At 39.9% G+C, this 9,856-nt stretch overlaps 1 long non-coding RNA gene across 1 annotated transcript in view; it reads left to right on the plus strand.

The window, feature by feature from the left end:
• The window catches only part of LOC121857733, a 4,971-nt gene extending 2,025 nt beyond the window's left edge, over positions 1-2,946 (plus strand). Inside the window, exon 2 of the long non-coding RNA XR_006087261.1 lies at positions 2,313-2,946. This is a non-coding gene — a long non-coding RNA (uncharacterized LOC121857733). The remainder of the gene's footprint in view (positions 1-2,312) is intronic.
• Positions 2,947-9,856: the final 6,910 nt, after the last annotated feature.

Consider the following 9,856-nt stretch of genomic DNA (forward strand, 5'->3'; position numbering starts at 1 on the left):
GAAGAAGAAAAAGAAGAGACAAATATAGAGTTGACAAATGACAGTGTTCAGGCAAGGAATATAAAACAGGGAAGACTGGTAACTAACAGATGCAAATAAAGAGGAACATTATAAGCTCATTGGGCAACACCAGCGGCTGCCGGCGTGTCCTTGGTACCTCAGAGGGCCTGGAGTGTTGGCAAGGTCACAGGATGCCAGTGTCCTTGTGCTTCTGAGGGAGACCACGAAGGAGGAGGGTGGGGGGGTAATTAGAGAAGAGAAGATGGTGGATGAAGAGTTCTGTGTGTGTGTGTGTGTCTGGTCACTACCACACACAAGCAAGGACAACATCTCGACTACATCATCCTCTCAGAAACCACTACCTGTTGACACCAGCTTTCAGCGTTCATGGAGTCCGTTCACTAGCTGGTGTTTACTTCTTATTCTCAAAACACTTATCATTACAAATAACTTACGATGGTTAGATTTTGTCGTGTGTATATTTGATGATTCAGTTATTATTCGTCCTCTTCCATCCCGTGACTACGATCATTTGTCACGGGTACGAGCACACACACACACACACACACACACACACACACACACACACAGCAGGATAAACACTCACTGAACCTTCGTTTCCACCTGAAGATGTACACAGGATTAAACATCTTAAAAATAATGTATCCTTGATGACTGTGTGTGTGTTGTGGTGGATCTTTAAACAGCGCGAGCAGGTCAAGTCCACAGGAAGAGGCGGGACGCAAGTTGCAGAAATTACCTCAATCTTGCAATCACGATACTTTTTAGATAATAATCGTGTATTTTGTTGCTGTGTGGTCTAGCGGGTGAGGGTCGACTAGACTAAGAGTCACATCAGTAGATCATCAGGTCACGTCCTTGTGTGACCTGGTGATTTTTGGTCTTCCCTGAGGGCAGCTTCGTCTGTTTACAATAATATGATCGAGCAGGCCAGGGTTGTAGGTCTATAGTGGGCCTCAGCCCTAAATGGCCCCATTTCTGACAGGTCCCAAGCTAATTTAAAGTTATCTAACTTAGGGCATTGGGATGACTGTCCATTGGGACCAAGACTCAGGCCCCTTAAAAAGTGTCTTGTTGGGACGAACATTAAAGGATGACCAAAAAGTCAAGTTAGGAGTTCACGCTGTTGTCTCAGAGGAAGAGAGAAGCTGTTAGAAGATTACCTTACCGCCCTGCCTCACCTGCCCCAACACCTATGACGATGATGATGATTATCTCTCACCTGTCCAACACCTGTGATGATGATGATAATGATAATAATTATTTTAGCGCGAGGGCGGGCAAACACACCAACCCACCCATCCACCCACCCACGCACACCCACCTCCACCCCCCTTCCCCTCCACCCCACACACACACAAACAAGTTGGTAAGAACCCAGTGCACTTCAGGGACTTACTTCCTCAAGGATAAGCGAAAGTGGTCAGGCAGGTTGGATCTACAACTCGTTTGTTTTACTCTTCGATTAAGCGTCATGTACTGCTTCCATCTCTATGTCACTGTACACACAACTCGGGTAAATATACACAAACACACACACACACACACACACACACACACACACACACACACACACACACACACACACACATCTGCTCACCTGCCTAATTACCGATGTGGAATTTAAACTTCACCATAATAAAGGTTTTAAAATACTGCAACAATCATTGGCTTCTTTAGCCGTTACAGCACATCCACTGTCTTAAATATAGGCAAGTCAAACTAACATTTTTTTCTTTTAGTTAATCCCAATGTTTAGTCGTGTAAGGCTCTAAGCTATACGCTAGATTAGGTTAGGTTACATTAGGTTACGTTATGTTACGTTACGGTACGTCAGGTTAAGGTTACAGGGGTTAAATCCATTCTGCCTAGGCTATAGGCGCTCAATGAGCTCCTTTACAGAGACGTAATGACACAGATCACTTGAGTCGACCTTCACGGTGACTCCTAGTGACCCAACACGTCCCTGGGGGTCAAGAGGTCTCCGCTAATCTTTCGACAATTACTTTACCTCGACGACCTATCTCAACAGCGAGTGACATCCAAGTACTTCTGTTTCTGAGTGAGTGTAGTGGAAGGTAGACGGAGTGGGTGAAGCAGACTGCGGCTTAACTGTATGATGCAGACATTCAACTTATGTCTGCTAAGTGAAGGGGGATGACCAGCAATTAGCAATTTCCTTTCCTTTCTATAGATAACAATTAAAACTCACCTTCTTTACCAATTAGTTACTAATGGAAAGTTCTGTGTATCTGTAATGTCTAGCCTCACCACTTGTGTCTCCACCACAGGCTACTACGCTGACCCCGAGACAAGGTGCCAAGTCTTCCACATCTGTCAGTTCGAGAGGGATACCAAAGTCCTTTGTCCCAACGGCACTCTCTTCGACCAGGAGAAATTCAACTGCATCTGGTGGAACGCCGTCGACTGTAGCCTAACCGAATCCTTCTATGAGTTGAACAAAAATATCGGCGTCGTCCCCCCTGATAGCATATACCAGGTTAAGCCTTAGCCAATCCACTCTCGACAACGCCCCTCCTTCAACGTCTTCACAGGTTCACTGAGGAGGGCCTCCTGATCCCGTAGACGGTTCTCTGACTCCCGCCCCGCTATAAACTTGTGGCAGCAGGAAAACATGAAACTTCTTCCCATAACGACAAACACAACTTTATACATTACGAGATATAAAACACATAAAATGGTGAATACAAACTATCCTCATGATATAAACTACCCAGGCTTAACGTTACCCCTAAACTCTATCTTATAAGAGTGTACAGGAAACAAATGACCATCATTCTCACTAAACCATCGATTCTAAACGACAGATCACTTCTAGTTATACCTTTATGTCTTTCTTATTGGACTGTGTACAGTGCTGGTTGCTTGTTTTAACCATAGGATTAATAAACGCACCTGATTGTATATCTTTTGTTTTTATGTTCCACTTGTAAATATTTAAATACTAACAGAATCGCCGTCCACGGCGGCTCATCCGCTAGGCAACGGTAGAACGCCACCCTCCGGGAGGCTCCACATTGTCTCACTGTTCAATCCCCAAAACTTCTTCTTCCACCAATAGTTCATTAACGGTGTATGTAAGTTCCACCATGTTTTTCACTACAAAGGTACAGCAAAGTATATTTTTTTTAGCAATAAACTGTAATTATTTTATTGTCTAATCATCACCACATATAACACCACCCATCATCACTATAGCATCATCCTTCATCACTACATATAACACCATCCATCATCACTACATATAACACCATCCATCACCACTACATATAACACCATCCCATCATCACTACATATAACAATATCCATCATCACTACATATAACACCATCCGTCATCACCACAGATTGGTAAAGTAGTTTCCGAGATTCTCTGGGGGACACACACACACAAACTGAGAAGACTTCTTTGCTTTATATAGATAGATTGTCTAATCATCACTACATATAACATCAATCATCACTATATATAACATCATCCATCATCACTACATATAACACCATCCATCATCACTACATATAACACCATCCATCATCACTACATATAACAACATCAATCATCACTACATATAACACCATCCATCATCACTACATATAACACCATCCATCATCACTACATATAACACCACCCATCATCACTACATATAACACCATCCATCATCACTACATATAACACCATCCATCATCACTACATATAACAACATCAATCATCACTACATATAACATCATCCATCATCACTACATATAACACCATCCATCATCACTACATATAACACCATCATCATCACTACATATAACATCATCCATCATCACTACATATCACTACATATAACACCATCCATCATCACCATATAACACCATCCATCATCACTACACATAACACCATCCATCATCACTACATATAACACCATCCATCATCACTACATATAACACCATCCATCATCACTACATATAACACCATCCATCATCACTACACATAGCACCATCCATCATCACTACACATAGCACCATCCATCATCACTACATATAACACCATCCATCATCACTACATATAACACCATCCATCATCACTACACATAACACCATCCATCATCACTACATATAACAACATCCATCATCACTACATATAACACCATCCATCATCACTACACATAGCACCATCCATCATCACTACATATAACAACATCCATCATCACTACATATAACACCATCCATCATCACTACACATAACACCATCCATCATCACTACATATAACACCATCATCATAGTACATATAACACCACCCATCACATATCATCCATCATCATCATATATACTACATATAACACATCCATCCACCATCACTACATATAACAATATCCATCATCATTACATATAACACCATCCATCCATCATCACTACATATAACACCATCCATCCATCATCACTACATATAACACCATCCATCATCACTACATATAACACCACCCATCATCACTACATATAACAACATCCATCATCACTACATATAACATCGTCCATCATCACTACGTATAACACCATCCATCATCATTACATATAACACCACCCAACATCACCATCCATCATCACTACATATAACACCATCCATCATCACTACATATAACAACATCCATCATCACTACATATAACACCATCCATCATCACTACATATAACACCATCCATCATCACTACATATAACACCATCCATCATCACTACATATAACACCATCCATCATCACTACACATAACACCATCCATCATCACCACATATAACACCATCCATCATCACTACATATAACACCATCCATCATCACTACATATAACATCATCCATCATCACTACATATAACACCATCCATCATCACCACATATAACACCATCCATCATCACTACATATAACACCATCCATCATCACCACATATAACACCACCCATCATCACTACATATAACACTACCCATCGTCACTACATATAACACCATCCATCATCACTACATATAACAACATCCATCATCACGACATAACATCATCCATCATCACTACAAATAACACCATCCACCATCATCACTACATATAACACCACCCATCGTCACTACATAACATCATCCATCATCACTTCATATAACACCATCCACCATCATTACATATAACACCATCCATCATCACTACATGTAACATCATCCATCATCACTACATAAAACACCATCCATCATCATTACATATTACACCATCCATCAATACTACATATAACAGCATCCATCATCATTACATATAACACCATCCATCAATACTACATATAACATCATCCATCATCACTACATATAACATCATCCATCATCACTACATATAACACCACCCATCATCACTACATATAACACCACCCATCATCACTACATATAACACCACCAATCATCACTACATAACATCATCCATCATCACTTCATATAACAGCATCCATCATCATTACATATAACACCACCCATCATCATCAAGATATAACACCATCCATCATCACAACATATAACATCATCCATCATCACTAAGATATAACACCATCCATCATCATTGCTATAACACCAACCCATCATCACTATATATAACAATTAATCCATCATCACTACATATAACACCATCCATCATCACTACATATAACATCATTCATCATCACTACATACAACACCATCCATCATCACTACAACACATCATGATACTCTGAACGTGTTTGGGAAGCCTCCACCTCTATCATTTACCGTAAACATTTCCAGTATTTACCTTAAACAGAACACGGTGCATAACAAGGAACAAATTACATTCTTTATGACTGAAGGTACACAGGAACTTGTTCATCACCCAGTAACAATCTTTTTCATGTTTTTAAATAGAAAAGTTGAGCTTGACATAATGTTCACCACACCTAGAAAAATGTTCACTACACCTGCTAAAAATGTTCAATACACCTAGTAAAAATGTTCACTACACCTGCTAAAAATGTTCAATACACCTAGTAAAAATGTTCACTACACCTGCTAAAAATGTTCAATACACCTAGTAAAAATGTTCACTACACCTGGTAAAAATGTTTAATACGCCAAGTAAAAATGTTCACTTCACCAATGTCTATTAGAAATGTTCACTACATCTGGTAAAAATGTTCACTACTCCAGGTAGATATGTTCACTACTCCTGGTAAAAATGTTCACTACACCATTACCTATTAGAAATGTTCACTTCACCATTACCTATTAGAAATGTTCACTACATCTGGTAAAAATGTTCACTACTCCTGGTAGATATGTTCACTACTCCTGGTAAAAATGTTCACTACACCATTACCTATTAGAAAAGTTCACTTCACCATTACCTATGAGAAATGTTCACTACATCTGGTAAAAATGTTCATTACTCCTACTAAAAATGTTCACTACACCATTACCTATTAGAAATGTTCACTTCACCATTACCTATTAGAAATGTTCACTACTCCAGGTAAAACTGTTCACTACTCCTGGTAGATATGTTCACTACTCCTGGTAAATATGTTCACTACACCAATCCCTGTAAGATGTGTTCACTACACCTGGTAAATATGTTCACTACACCAATGCCTATAAGAACTGTTCACTACTACTGGTAGATATGTTCACTACTCCTGGTAGATATGTTCACTACACCAATGCCTAATACATGTGTTCACAATGTTTACTACTCCTAAAGGCCTGTGGACAGTGTTCCAACCTGACAATATTTTACTGCACTGCACTACACTTCCATCCAACTTCAACTGTATGCCTAGGTGGCTATATTGGTTTATCTACTTTGGGTTTAACAATGGCACCAAGAATGACGAGACCAGTTAACACCTTAAAGTTTGCCGTAACTCAGAAAATCGGTAAGACGAAAGGGAGTCGCCTGTACGAGCGTTATCTCAGTTAAGACAAATGTGGAACGCCAGTGTGTCGATGTTTTTTGGGCAAGAAGCAAGTCAAGTTCCTAGTTGATACAGGAAGTTGTGTCTCGTACGTCACAGAAGACGTGGTGTCATTTCTCGGGTTGAACCATTTAGTATACGAGTCACCTAACCCTCTTACACTGACGGATGGTCACGGTGACTTTAATATAACTCGGTGCATCTATCTTACACTGGAGTTTGCTCCCGGGGTGTATGTGCCGCATGAATATTATGTGTACCAGAGTACAGGGTGCATTCTGGGAAGAGATTTCCTAGTCTCCCATGATTGCATAACCGATTTTAGCTGGCAGAGAGACAGACTTACCTTCAGGAAGGAATAAGTTGTTCGGCCTGAGGGTGGAGAGCCCGTGAGAGTACTGTGTAAGATGTTCGGCCAAGACGTAAATATTTAACTTGATAGTGGAGCGAGCATCAACCAAATGAACACTAACCAGATTGAGCCCTAGAGGCTTCAAGAAATGAAAATAGATACAAAAAACTGTAAATATTATACACACAGTGCCATTTCCACCTGTAGCTTGACTAGATTAAAACCCTTCTCGGTGAAAATGTTTGGAAGAAAATATAGAGTTAAAGATATGATGGTCAATGACAGAGCTTAGAATATTTAACTGGGGATAAATTTTCTCCGTGATAACAAAATAAAGTGTTATCACCGGACACGAATGCTTCGATAAGATCCATTAATTTGATTGTAAGGTTGAGAGCGGCCCAGTAAGACCCTGCCAGAATTTACGCTCTCACACTAACACTGAAACTAATTTGTGACGAGTTGCCGAGTGGATACGAAATCTATGACGGACGGACTGACGGATGGATGGACGCACAGCATCATTGATAAGGGAGGGACACCAACGTCCTCAAAGATGGAGGGAAAAGCGTAACGTTCCTTTAAAACTGTTGTGGGACGCGAAGGACTCCGGACTTAACTGATGAACACAACAATAATTAATGAATATGATAACTTGGACGTACCTGAGATATGGTGTGTTAATGTCCCTCGAGGAGCTGTTTTAACTCACTTACCTGGAAAAAGAAAAACAAATGTAGTTGAGACGTCTATCACACACACACACACACACACACACACACACACACACTACTACTACTACTACTACTGCTACTACTTTGCTGTCACTCGAAATCGAGTATGATCACCCAGATATGGTACAATGATACGAGTTATTAAGGGTGTCACGGTGACACTCACCTTCGTTGGTGAGCTCTGAGGTGACTCGAGAGGCCGATAAGGGACCGGGAGGGACGTCCACAGATGTGACATTTGTGGAGGGCTACATCCAGTGCGGGAGGGGCGGCGGCGGCGGCAGCGTCTTTCAGGTGCTGAGGCTCGTCTGCCTCGGTATGCAGTCGGGCTAATTCGAAAGTATTGATATCTTCACGAGTGGTGTTCTTCCAAGCGTTAAGGTGTGGTTTGACACACACGAACACCCCCTATATGATTATTCACGCTTTGTTTACAAGAACAACTAAGGCAGATCTAATCATCTTATACAACGTATTCCCCAATATAAGCGCCATTTACCAAAGGAATGTAATTTTTCACTACAACACTGTGGGACGCACCCGAAATACTCAGATACAGACACAGCCACCGTACCTGAATGACGAAACCACAACTGAGTGAACTGAGGTTAACTTCCTTCCCTCTGGTACCACCTGAACCAAGGGTGATAGAAGGATACTGAAACTCTCTTTAAAACCTATTACTTCTTCGTCGCCTCCGAGTGATGCGCCATCTATGGGGGTGCGACATCATAGAGAATGGTTTGGTATTATTTGGGTAAATATTTTTTAAAAGTACAGTATATCTAATCTGCACGTCATTATAGAGAATGGTTGTAAATACTGAAGGAATAAGTTTCTTGTCTTCAAGTGTGTGTGTTGATCGTGTGTTATCAAAGAAAACAGTGAACAAAAATTAACATAAAACAATAGAATATATGTTTTAATTATGCTTCGTCTTACATTTAAACATTTCCAATACATTTTTAATTGGATTTTCTTTGACACTAATTGTGATTACATTAAAGTATGTAGTGTTAATTTTCTTTATTAAATGCTATTGTGCATTGATCTAGACTCTAGAGTAAAGTGGCAGCTACATACCACATTAAATGTTTGAGCTGTTTCAATGCTTTATCCTTCAAATACGCCATATTTTGTGTGTGCAGCCATTCCAAATACCCGTTAAAAATGTTCGGTAATTAACATTATATACAGTAGAATAAGAGAGCAGTTTTGAGTACAGCACTGGGTAATTAATCGTGTTATAATATGACCTGTACTTTAGCATGATAGCTGGATTTTACTGTTGTACAGTAATTCCCTGTTTTGTGAGATTCAATCCTTAATTTCAAGGTCATGTGCTAAAACGAATATTAATATTAACTTACTTTATCACTGTTCCTAGGAAAAACGATGTAATTTCAGATGGTTGTAATTCCTCTCGTCTTTCTCATACATCATGGAGTCATGAGTATTTCAGAACTATTTTCACACATTTGATAGGTTAACCATGCTTTAGTCTTCTTCCCAAATGTAACAAACAGCTGACACGCAACAAAGAACACAGTCGGATCAGCACCATATACAATTAGTGCGATATACTCCAAGGCATCTACAGTACACCTATATGCAGGAGTAAGAGTTCATGCCTTGGTCCTGAAACAACACCTCCGTCTTCGTTAGTGTTGACTTTCGAAATAAGAAAATAATTTTAAATGTGTTCTATCGTTATTTGCTATGTTTAATACAGTTTTATCTTGTTTCCCGTTTTTTTTTAATAAGCAAATAAAGCGGGATAAACAATCTAAACATTTCTGGATA

This window comes from Homarus americanus, unplaced genomic scaffold (assembly GCF_018991925.1).
Source record: "Homarus americanus isolate GMGI-L3 unplaced genomic scaffold, GMGI_Hamer_2.0 scaffold16712, whole genome shotgun sequence".
NCBI lineage: Eukaryota > Metazoa > Arthropoda > Malacostraca > Decapoda > Nephropidae > Homarus > Homarus americanus.